The sequence below is a fragment of the Anarrhichthys ocellatus genome, unplaced genomic scaffold, assembly GCF_004355925.1.
Source record: "Anarrhichthys ocellatus isolate YVR2014 unplaced genomic scaffold, GSC_Weel_1.0 scaffold6, whole genome shotgun sequence".
Taxonomy (NCBI): domain Eukaryota; kingdom Metazoa; phylum Chordata; class Actinopteri; order Perciformes; family Anarhichadidae; genus Anarrhichthys; species Anarrhichthys ocellatus.
In genome coordinates, this window is record NW_022280036.1 from 13133145 (window position 1) to 13145102 (window position 11958).

Sequence of the window (11958 nt, forward strand, 5' to 3'; positions counted from 1 at the left end):
CACACACACACACACACACACACACACACACACACACACACACACACTCACTCAGTAATATCTATCTGCTTTTGTTCCTTATCCATTGTTCCTAAGGGTGGACAAGCCTCAGTATTGACACGCAGCCTGACACCAGCTTGCCTGGCCTAATTGGCCTCAAGACCTCTTGTTGGTGTGATCTATTGATCAGCCTCACTGCAGATGCAGCTAAGTCACAGGGAGAGGACAGAGAAAGAGCCGCATATACCGAAAGTAAGTACTTCCAAATCTGGGCATGATGTCTTAAGCTTTGCTGCTCCCTTGGCAGAGCTGTGCAGCAAGCAAAGATGATGATAGGGTCTTCACCCTGAGGCGCAGGGGTCCAGATCCTTGCCACAAGCTGATTCACACACACCGATTGTCCTTTATTGTTACCAAGGGGATGATGGCGGCAACAAATGGAGGTTTCTGAATGCTGTGACCTCCAAAGATCTGCTTTAACAATCCCACCAGAGACGGCAAGATGAAAACTCCACGCCCACAAAATCCACTTTTTGTTTGATTCTGCTGCGGCAAATATTAGGAGAACAAAAAAAAAAAAAAATAGGCAGCTATGAGATTGCCACCGAAGAGCCCTTCTGGGGCAGGGGTGAGCGAAATGGTATGCATGCTGATCTTGTATCCATCAGCACAAACATCCTATGCATGATTATTTTTGGCTGCACCTTCAACCTCCTTTCCATTCACATTCAGATCCCAGATCACATCATCTCATTCTCGTCTATTTCCATTTCGACTTCCTCTCCTCATCCTCTCCCTTCTCGAGCAGTACCGCCATTTCAATGTAAATAGTGTCTCTCTGCCTCTTAATCCTCCTCTGTCATTCTGTACAGCCTTCCCTCAAATCCCTGAAAAACTCATAAGAGAAACATGCGCATGTTTATGAGGCCTGCCACACAATATGTCCTTCGCTGCCTCGTAAAAGGCAATACATTCTTCTTTATGGGGCGCGCAAATTTTCTATTCTCTTCCGTGTGTGAGAGCTACATTCCCATATGGTATTACATTGATGATGCATGACAAGGCTTTCAATTCTCCATCTCCTCTGCAGCACACTGCGAGGAGCTGTCCAAAAGTCAAGGCTGTGACAACAGGCATCATTATACATTTTTCTTTCTGTGCGGCTGCCTCTTTGTATTCCTCTCCACGCTTTCAGGAAATCTGTCTTTTCCCCCGCCGTGTTCGAGTCCACTACCAGGTGCACAACGAGCTCTTCTCCTGGTGGTGGTGGTGGTGGTGCTGGATCGAGTGCCCACTCTTGTACCAACCTTACACTGATGTGTGCACATATGCACGCCCGCTCCCTGATCCTGCCTCCTGTTTTATCATCAATATCGGCCTGTTGAGGGGTTGACGGCTGTTGACAGGCTGAATTGTGGAGGTAAAGATGATGACAGCTCTTGCAGAGATAGAATAGGTGAGGTTGAGACCCCTTGGAGGGTGTTATTAGGCTGTTATGAAATCTGATCCCTATCAGACTTTCACTGAAGCATGGGGGAGGTATGTGTATAGCCAGATGCAGTGCACAGTACAAGTGTTGGGTCTCTTCCTTCCTCCTATAGATTCCTCTTATCTACCGCTCTCCTTCCCTCTCTCACACACAAACACACAGGTTTTGTTTTATATTTCATGAACATACACACCTCAAGGCACGCAGCATGCACTGCATCAGGACAGCGAAACCTGCTGTTCGGTGGTTCAAAGCTCCCGACAAGATACCTAGAGTATGCACTGATCAGGGAGAGATCAGAGAGAGCTGCTGTGAAAACATAATAATGTGTCAGCCATTAATACAAACAAATACACAAAAAAGTGAATGTGCACAATGCAGCAGGAGAGCATGAACCTGTTTGAAAGGTACACATATTTGTGTGTCCAACAAGTCCGCAAGATCAAACAAAAAAACTCAGTTTGGGGAAAATTGATTCTTATGAGTGTATTTACAGCACAGAGGAACAAAAGTCAACATTCAGGCTATTTCACTTTTGCCTGTATGCTCTCTTTGTTAGTGTTTGACAACCTTTTTGCTACGGTTGTTATCTTTATAGCTTCTGTTTCTTTTATGCTAGTGGTGGGAATCTAGGGATGGCAATGTTGTTTGGGCAATCGATCCACCACTTCGGTCTAGGCTGAAATATCTCAGCAACTATTTGATGCATTGCCATGAAATTCTGTTTAGACATTCATGGTCCCCAGAGGATGAATCCTCACTTTGGTGATCCCCTGATTTTTCATCTAGTGCCCTTGTTAGTTTGACATTTGTAGTTTTTGAGTGAAATGTCTTAATAAGATGACCCACTCGGGATAAACTGTAAAGATTTTGATGATCCATTCATTTTTCTTATGGCACCATCATCCAATCAAAATGTTAATCTCTCCAATAGTTTGGTTTGTGACTAAATATCTGCAAAACATTATCATCATCCTCAGCAGTACTTTGTGTTCGGTGCTCATGAGCAAGTTAGAGCGACAACACACTAAACTAAGATGGTGAACACTGTACCTGCTAAACACCAGCGTGTTAGCATTGCCTTTGTGATCGCGTTAGCATGCTGATGTTCGCATTTAGCTCAAAGCACCGCTGCGACTAAGTACACCCTTACAGAAAAGCTTGCACAGCTGTAGTTTCTTAGTCCAGTTTAAATCTATAAAGAACTTTTACAGTTCATAAAAGTGACCTGCTTTTGATGTACAGAGAATGTGTAAAGATCTAGCTTCTCAAACCACCTTAAGAGACGGTGAGAGATGCTTTAGGCGGGCTAATGCTGATGCAAAATCAATGTACACACACAACAACACAATTCGTTTTGTTTCTCAATTTGCCAACATTGCAATAAAACAAACAACAACTATATCCATGTGTGATTAGCAATGAAATTGACCAGCAGGGGCCTGCGGTGTGTTTCTGACAAAGACACACTGGGAAACAAAGGAGTAAGTGCTTGCATTGTTATGGCTTTTAAAAAAGGATGTCAGGTTGGTAATTGTATCCATTTGAATGGAAGGTAAGAAAGAATAATCAGATTCCACATGGTAAAATGTAGCTTCATGTTGCATGTTTGAGAAATATGGATTCAAAAAATTCAAAAATACTATGTAGGTGCCATACACATAAGTTGTAACTGAGATTTGAAATTGTAGTAACATGTGGGAGTGTCACAGGCACATATATGCGTGAAAAACAGGTTGCATCCGCTCATCAAAACAAAATTTGTCACAAGTTCACACATATAAACATGCATATCGAGATTTCTCTGTTGCAGAGGTGACAAGATGTAATAACAATGTTGTCTTCTTCCGTGCAAAGCTTCTGTCTGCTTTCTTTTAACTGTTGCATCTATTACAAATTATTGAGATGTCATGCCTGTTTACATGGTGCACAGATACAGCAGCTATTCAAACAACCAGGCTGGAGAAAAGGCAATAGGTGGACACAGAAATGTTAGCGTGAATGTGAATCTGATTTGTGCGACAAGAATCATTTAAAGTGTCTCTCAGAGCTCACTCTAAACCCCTTCTGTCAGCTGTGAGAGAGCACGCTCTAATCCATTGTCACTGGGTGGATTAATTTGCATAATTCCACTATTGTGCAGCCCCAGATCCTTTTCTGCGTCCTCCTTCACATGTGAAAAAAAGATGACGAAAGTCTCCGAGACCTTTTGCTACTTGTTGCTTTGGAAACGCGGATGGAAAAAGCGGAGGGAAGTACAGAAGGGCAAGAATGACTGGCAGAGGAGAAAGTGATGCAAAAGTTAAGAGATGGAGCGGGCATGCTTCACAGTGTAAATATGATGAGCAGGGAGCATAGAAATGGAGGAAGAATGAGCGGAGGACAAGGGAAGGAAAGACGGAAGACGGATGGAGAGAAGAGAGGAAACTACTGTTCAGTGAATGGAATACAGAGCAATTTTCTGTTACTTAAAAAGTCATTTATCTATGTCGACAGTCTATTAGTCATGTATTCGAGTGTGACCCCCCCCCCCGCCCCACCATGCACGCGTGCACACACACACACACACACACACACACACATACACACACACACACACACACACACACACACACACTTTCCTCTATGTACATGTGTGTCACTGTTTGCGTGTTGTGTGTTTGTGCGTATGATGAGGCTGTATTGCTTTTTCCTCCAGGGAGGGGAGCTGGAGGGAAGAGAGGCAGTGCTAAATTGCAGAGATAAGATCAATATGTAGTTAAGGGGTGGGGCTGTGCCTTTTTAGAGTGAACACTGTATAATATTGCAATAGCCCTGCGCAGTGTTAAATGGATTATTCTTAAAATGTGATGTGGAGACAGCTTACTTGTCAAAGAAGAACATTTTAGGATGATCACTCAGTACTCTGTGATTACTTTTCCCTTTTTTTCTTTTTACCTTTCAGGATGCATCAAAGGTAACTTACAATGAGACTGTCCTCCCAAGAAAAAGTATCAGTATAGTTTCAGCAATGCCCCAAAACACCATGTGTTTACTTTCAAGTGTCAAAGCCAGTGGCCACAGTAATTATTATCATTATGAGTCTTGTTTGTTTGGAGCAAAGGAAGAAGTAGCGTGATGTTGTGTCTTCAAAGGGAGGTCATGTTGGTTGGAAAGGTCAACAAAACGTCAAATTTTAACACCTGAGACAGTCGACAATAGTTTCTTTTAGTGACAACCATGGTTCCCTAACCTTATGCCAAGTGGTTTATGTGCCTAAACCCAACCAAACCTGAGTGTTGTTTCATTCATAAAACGGACTTGTTTCTCAACAGTGATTTGTAAAGGCTTTGGAAGGCACATAATGTATTTTCAACATCAGATCATAAAACCCTTGTGTGGGTTCATCTGGATGGCAGTTTAAAGGAAATGTATTTTGTCAGTTATAGAGGAACTCCACATTCATTTATTTGTTGCATAGGTTTAATATATATAATAATATCTATAATAATTTCAACAAAAATGTACATCAAATGAAACTCAAGAGGGGACACTTCAATAGTAGTGGGTTGGATGCAGACATCTTGAAGACAAATATCTCAAAACCTAAACAAATAAACCAAAACATAACTGCATGGCTAATGCCACTGTAGCAGTTCGAGAAGATATGTTATTTGTTAATTTGAGGTGAAGTGAAATTGATTCAGATCCAGTGAGACTAACCAGGAATCATCTCTTGCCCTCAGCTGAGAGACTGCACACTGTTAACCCCGCTGGCATGGGATGAAAACCCCGCAGAGCCGTGTCCTCTGTCTCCCCGGCCGCCTTTCTCTCTCTCACCTCTTCCACTGCCTTGATAAGCAAAACAGCATGCCCTGCTATAATCACCATGATATATTAAACATAATCAGGTGTGCTAATGAGGTCATAATCAAGATAATTCATGCATTAATTACCAAATATTTCTCTGTCAACACACACCTGTAAAGAGTCCAACCAACCAATATGTTCTATAACTGTGGACACAATATCATGAATATAATTAATGTATTGTGTTACTTTCTCTTGCGTTACGTTATCAATACGCTGGTGCCAAATGCCTTCACATTCACACTCACTGCAACATTAACCGGCTGTCAAGCCACAGTAGAGTAAGGAAAGGAAGATGGTATTTTCATTGGCTTCATTTAGCCCACACCAATCTATTCAAATAAGTCTAGATCGGCCCTGACACCGCTCTTTAGTATCGGCCTGGGACATCTCTAATAATCAATATTTTTATATTAACTATGGATCGCATGATCGCTTACTTGTATATGCGAGTTATGACCCAACTCTGAAGTTCCCCTCAGCTCTACGGAGCATTTCAGCATCTTCATACCTCATTCAGTGGATTTGATTTTACAGCCGGCAACTTTGCTGTTTCACTCTAACCGCTCTAATCAACGTTGGATCCAGCAGCAGCAGGCAGTTGTTTTCATCAAAGAACCTCCAGAAACCTACTGCACACTACTTGCCCAGCACTAGACAGAAACAGTTAGCAACCAGCTGGTGAACATACTGTAGAGCAGTGGTTCTCAACTGGTCTGGCTGCGGGACCCACCATCACCCCTTAATGACAAGCCGGGACCCACGACCCAAATTATATATATATATATATATCTATATATATATATATATATATAATTTGGGTATATCTATATTCAAGAAGTCTAGTAGTAGTAATGTCTCTGTAGTAAACAACTGTCAAATGAAATAAAGAAAGTACACATCAATTATATTTAACAAATATTATTCTCATTTTTCAAATTTAACTGGATGGATTATAAATAATACATAGAAATACATAAATAAATGTTCTTCTCATTTCAAGTAAAATAACGGCTGGATTAAAAAATAAATTACGTCACGAAATTCAATTTAGAAAAATTATTTTCACTGAATTGCCCTGCAGCTTTAAATTCAGTTCATTCAGTGTGAAGTGAAAAAGCCACTATATTATATTTTTCTCATCTACTAAAAAGAGAAATTAGTGTTTGAAGAATTCACCTCTATGAGTCTGTCCAGTCAGAGTCTAATGACTCTGGTCTCTCTGGATATTTCTCTGTTTTGTAAATCATCCTATGATTTGACTTTCACAGCTCAACAGTCCTGCTCTGCTGTCTCTATCCTCGTCTCTCTCTGTGTATCGTGGTGTGTGTACATCTCACTCAACTCAGGAAACTTGTCAGAATACACATATTTGATTGGCTGAGCTTTATCACCTGATGTGATTCACAACGCATTGGTCGGTGTTTTTCCTGCACCGCTGAACAAGTGCAGTAAATGCTGGAATAATTCCGCTGCATAAAAAATGCCCTTCAAAATAAAATCACATTTTTTTTTTTTTTTTTTTTTTGTCAGGCAAAGGCCCGCGACCCACTGAAAACGGGTCCGCGACCCATCTTTGGGTCGCGACCCACCAGTTGAGAATCACTGCCGTAGAGGACCATTTAGTTTCTAATTAGCCTGATGTTTCTCTGGAGTTAGTGAGGACCACATCAGATGTAAAAGCGAATGAATATTGGACTGATCAACTAACTAACTGGTTTTTTAATTAATTTGACAAATTGGATAAATTCAGAAAAAAGGGTTTTCAATAGTCCTGCACTTGTTTTGGGAAACGGAACAAGTAGGGAAGTCATGTGTGATATGGTGTCTCAGAAGAGTTTACTCATGTTTATTCATCCAAAAATATGATGGTGCATACTTGCTCATTTTTCAACAATGCTTCACATTCAAATACTAATCCTCGCAAGCTGTTCAGTACAGCAGCAGCCTTGAACTGTCGGCCAATACTGGAACAATTTGGGCTCCAGTGTGGGCCTTGCCTGGGGGAGACGGAGAAAAGCTGAACCAGAAAATCTATTTCTCATAATTATGAATACAAATTCATTTCCATAATTCACTGAGCAGAGCTGCAAGACCCTGGAAAAAGGTCGGAGAAGGTTCTGCAGAGGTGTCGATTGAAACTATTGACCTTGTGATTACATGCATTTCAAACCTACTCTTGTTTAAGGTGCAAAACATAAGATTGACAATAAAATGGGGCAGTCACATGTGGCGGTCAATTTGTTTTCAGTTGGGAAAGAAAAATCCATGGTTCAAAACTGTGCCCTTCAAAACATCATATTAACGATTCAGCTATAATTGAATCCCCCTCCAAGCTGCACCCATAATCAGATTACACTTTTTCAATTACTTACTATTCAAAGGTTTGCATTTGGAGTTTCTGCAGCAAACACCAGCCCTATATGTTTATTCATGTAAGCTCTTAGCCGAACCGAGTGGACCATCCATCAACGCACGCCAGTTAGAAGTGACTTCCGCTTTCTTTTCTCACGCTGCTCGAGACGGCGGAGCCCCGCAGAAAACGAATGGCGTCCCCGGCCGTTCTGTCATGGATCATTAAAAGCAGTTCATTGTTATTACTTCCACAGTTACACTCAATGTTGGAACAACAGACAGGGGGCTAGTTGTGATTGGTAGTTAAGACACATCATGCTAAGAACTCAAGCGGGTTGATAATTGTCACAACGTGGCAAAGGGATACAATCGAGCGTCGTTATGTGCTGCGCGCATATACTGACACATGCAGTCAGACACGCATGCACACACACACACACACACACACACACACACATACATAAGCATACTGTAATGGGCCAGTGTGTGGTTTAAATTATCTTTGATGCAGTGGATACCCCCTGCTGTTCACCATATTACTCTGTTCACATCAAACGAGTTGTTCTGGGAAGAAAAAGGGACATGATGACAAGACTGCGGCTCATCCTGATGTCGCGCTTATTGTTCAAATGAAAAATAGGATCCTCTTCCCTTTTTTTTCTTCTCTCTTAGTCTCTTTTTCTCTCTCTGTTGTTCTGCCATGGTTTTTCTTTTTAGTGCTTTTTTCTCACAATATCAGATGCTTCCTTTTCATCCTTGTACTTCCTGCCTTTCTTCCTTTTGTAACTCTTGCATCTGTTTTCCTCACCCGTCTGTGCAAAAAAAAAAAAAAAACTGGCTTTGTGTAAATCTTCAGACCGTCCTGTTTTTGCTCTGTCCCTGTTTTTCTCATCTTGATTTTTCCCCGCCAACTGCCGTCCCATACTATTCCCCTTTTGAGTCACCTGGAGCTTGTCGCAGCATGCCACCCCATCATAGCTGACCATCCAGACAATGTCAGCGTGAGTCACAGTTCACAGATGATAATGACCATGCCCAGCTGCTGTGCAACCTGGGACTCACTGGGCTCCTCTAACCTACGGTCTGGCGTGTGTGTGCCCATGCATGTCTATTTTAATGTATGTGTAAATTCATTTGTACAAATTCTTTGTGCAGGAAGAAAGTGGGGGGGGAACCAATACATTCCCTACTTGTTGATTTTTGATGTGTGTAAATGCATCCATGTGTGCACCGTATTCACTGAACTGAGGATTTGTGTGCCGCTATCTGTGCATGAGCCTATTGGTATGGATAGCGTGGCGTGATCTCGAGCCTGATCTGTACTCGCTGACTCCAACCGCCCCCTCCCATCCCATAATTCCACCTCTACCTCCAAAGCCCTTCTAACCTTTCTCCTGCACACCCACCTGTCAATCATGTTCATTGCAGCGCAGCAACAGAGGGACACTTGGTTTAGTGTTAATTGAACCCTCACAGTTTACATTGGAATAAACCAACATCCCTTATGTGCTATTCCTGATGAAACCCTTGGCAGAGCCATTATTAATCCCAGCACACAACACATCTATTGTCTGATAAAACATTTGGAAAAATGAGGTTGAGCCGGTTGTATTTCCAGATGCATTGACTAAATATTTACATACATTTAAAACTGTGTGTAGCTTAAATCTTAAATGTAAGGCTGTTTCATGAAAAAAAATATTGAAATGTCACCTCGTTCTCAGATGATTCAGTGGAATTAGTTTCCTTTAAAGTGGAGAGAAAGACTTTGCATAAGCCACCTTTCTTCATACCTAAAGGTCAAGCCAATTTAAGGCATAGCTGTAGGTGTTGGAGAACTGGACTCATGATGTTTGGGATAAAAGCTTGTTCCTCTAGTCATCATGTTGAACATCACTCAAAGGGCATCAGTATGCTTCTAAAGAAATGCTTGTCGGACCATCTAACCACATCTGAAACGCCTTTCCCAATAAAAAACTTGGAAATGTTGGGGAATTGGTCTGCATTGAAAAAGAAATCTGTTGACGTTAAAATGAAGCATAGTTTTGTTTTAGAGATGAGGAATAAGGTTTATTACCTTAAAGGCAGAGCATTGCACGATCTTGCATCATGTGCATTGCCACATGGAACTGAAAATGAATGTAAAACACAGAAATAATAAAGGATCTGTCTGATCTTTCTGTGACAAGAGTGTGTTTCTAAGAACATCTCTAGCTCGCTCCGTGTTCTCTACACAAAATGACGGCACAACAGTGCAACGTCTGTGACGAAATGTCACGTCAGTAATTGTCCCCTGCTGCTGATACGCTCCGCAGCGAGGGAGGATTTACAGTATTTCCTACTCTGTCCCTCTCTTAATCAATTCACTGAGAGAAGGTTAAATTCTCCTCTCACAAGCCACCAGCTCCACCTGTGGGGGAGAGCCTCGAATAGAGATCAGACTCCAATCAATTGACCGTCTGTGTCATTACAGGATTAGCTCTACCTGCAGCATGGTCACATACATCTGGAAGCTTGCCCAATAATGGGCAGGTAATAGAGCAAGTGACTGCATGTCCCCTGGGGGAGATTAGTGCTCCATGTCCCATATTAAGTACAAGACTAGGGAGTAACAAATGGCGTGTAACAGAAATAGAGGTTACTGTTTTACAGTTGAATTTGTCAGTTTGAGATACTTTTCAATGAAGAATAGGTCATGTCTTGTTTGATTACTTACACACATGACTAGGGCTGTAGCTATAAATTGGTAATGCAATATTGGTAATGTATCGCCAACCACGGGATGGCAAACGACCACTATATTTTTTTAGAACTTTTTGCAACGGGAATGCCGCGTATTTACACTACGCTACAATCTTCAGCAGTGTAACGAGGCCCTGAGTGCTGCATGTTTTTACTGGTCGCCGAGAGTTGAGTGTTACATTTTTGGTAAAAGGGAGCGCTCGTCGCTGTCACTTTTTTTACCCAGCTGTTCAATCACAATGGAAGAGTGGCAGGACAAATACCATAAAGACCAACCGTCACATCCTAGGAGGTGCTGAACAACAACAACAATGAAGGAGATATTAATACACATAGACCGGTGGGTCCATCCCCTCTCCCTACATGCTTTGGCCTGATTCATCTAGAGCAATACTTCTGTGGATATTCAGTATCAAAGCAACCAGACCCAAAAAACCCCACTGCACCTCGATACCATTCTGTGTTCTGCAATTAACAAGTATTTAATGAGTTTTATAATTGTCCTTTTTTGTCATTTAATAAACAACAATATACCTAATAATAGCCATACAATAAAGCTTATTTATATAGCACTGAAATCAGGATGTAAATTGCAAAAAAATGGCAATAATACTATAATGATAAAGACACAAATCCTAGTCTTTTATTAACGTGCATCAGAGTATGATGCCAGTCCAACATCCGTTGAATTATTTTGGGTTAAAGCTACATTACATTACAATTTTTTTAGCCATGTTAGCAGTGTGTCTCTATAGGATGTAAATGTCTGTACACAGGTTGGTCCATCACTTTTGTCTGAATTTTGTACAGACATTCATGGTCCCAGGAGGATGAAGCCTTATGACTTTTGTGTTCCCCTGACTTTTCTTCTAATGCCACCACGAAGTTCACATTTCTGATTTTTAGTGAAATGTCTCAACAGATATTGGCTGGATTGCCATTCAATTTGGTAGAGACATTCATGGTGCTCAGAGGACTGATCCCCTGATTTTTCTATAGCACCACCACAAGATTGACATTTGTGGTTTTGAGTGAAATGTCTCGACAGCTATTGGGCAGTGTTGCAGTTCTGAAGTCGTGTCTCGGTCTCAAACAAAGAGGATTATATTTCAAGACCAGTCAAGTCTGCAGGGATATCACTGAATTGCCTATGCATTATCTGATTTATTTAACATCATACATTATTCGATGCCTTTTGATTGTTTTATTAAGGGTTAAGGTTAGCTGTCACTTTCTCTTGGTGCACTAATACAAACACAGTCTATTTAGCAATAAAAGCGGTGAATGAAGAGAAATGTTGAAGGCCACCTCCACATAAGGATTGTGTGAATTAACAAAGTGTGGAAATAAAGCCAGTGACAGCTGTCGCACAATCACTCCATATCGTCATTATCAGTCCTATTCATAATGCCAAAGGAAAACGTAAATGTAGTGTTTATCAAACTTCCTTTTTAAATAATATCCAGAGTGGTGGCTACACTGACTGTCGTGATCATTTTGGAACCAATCAGTCTAATTGCTGT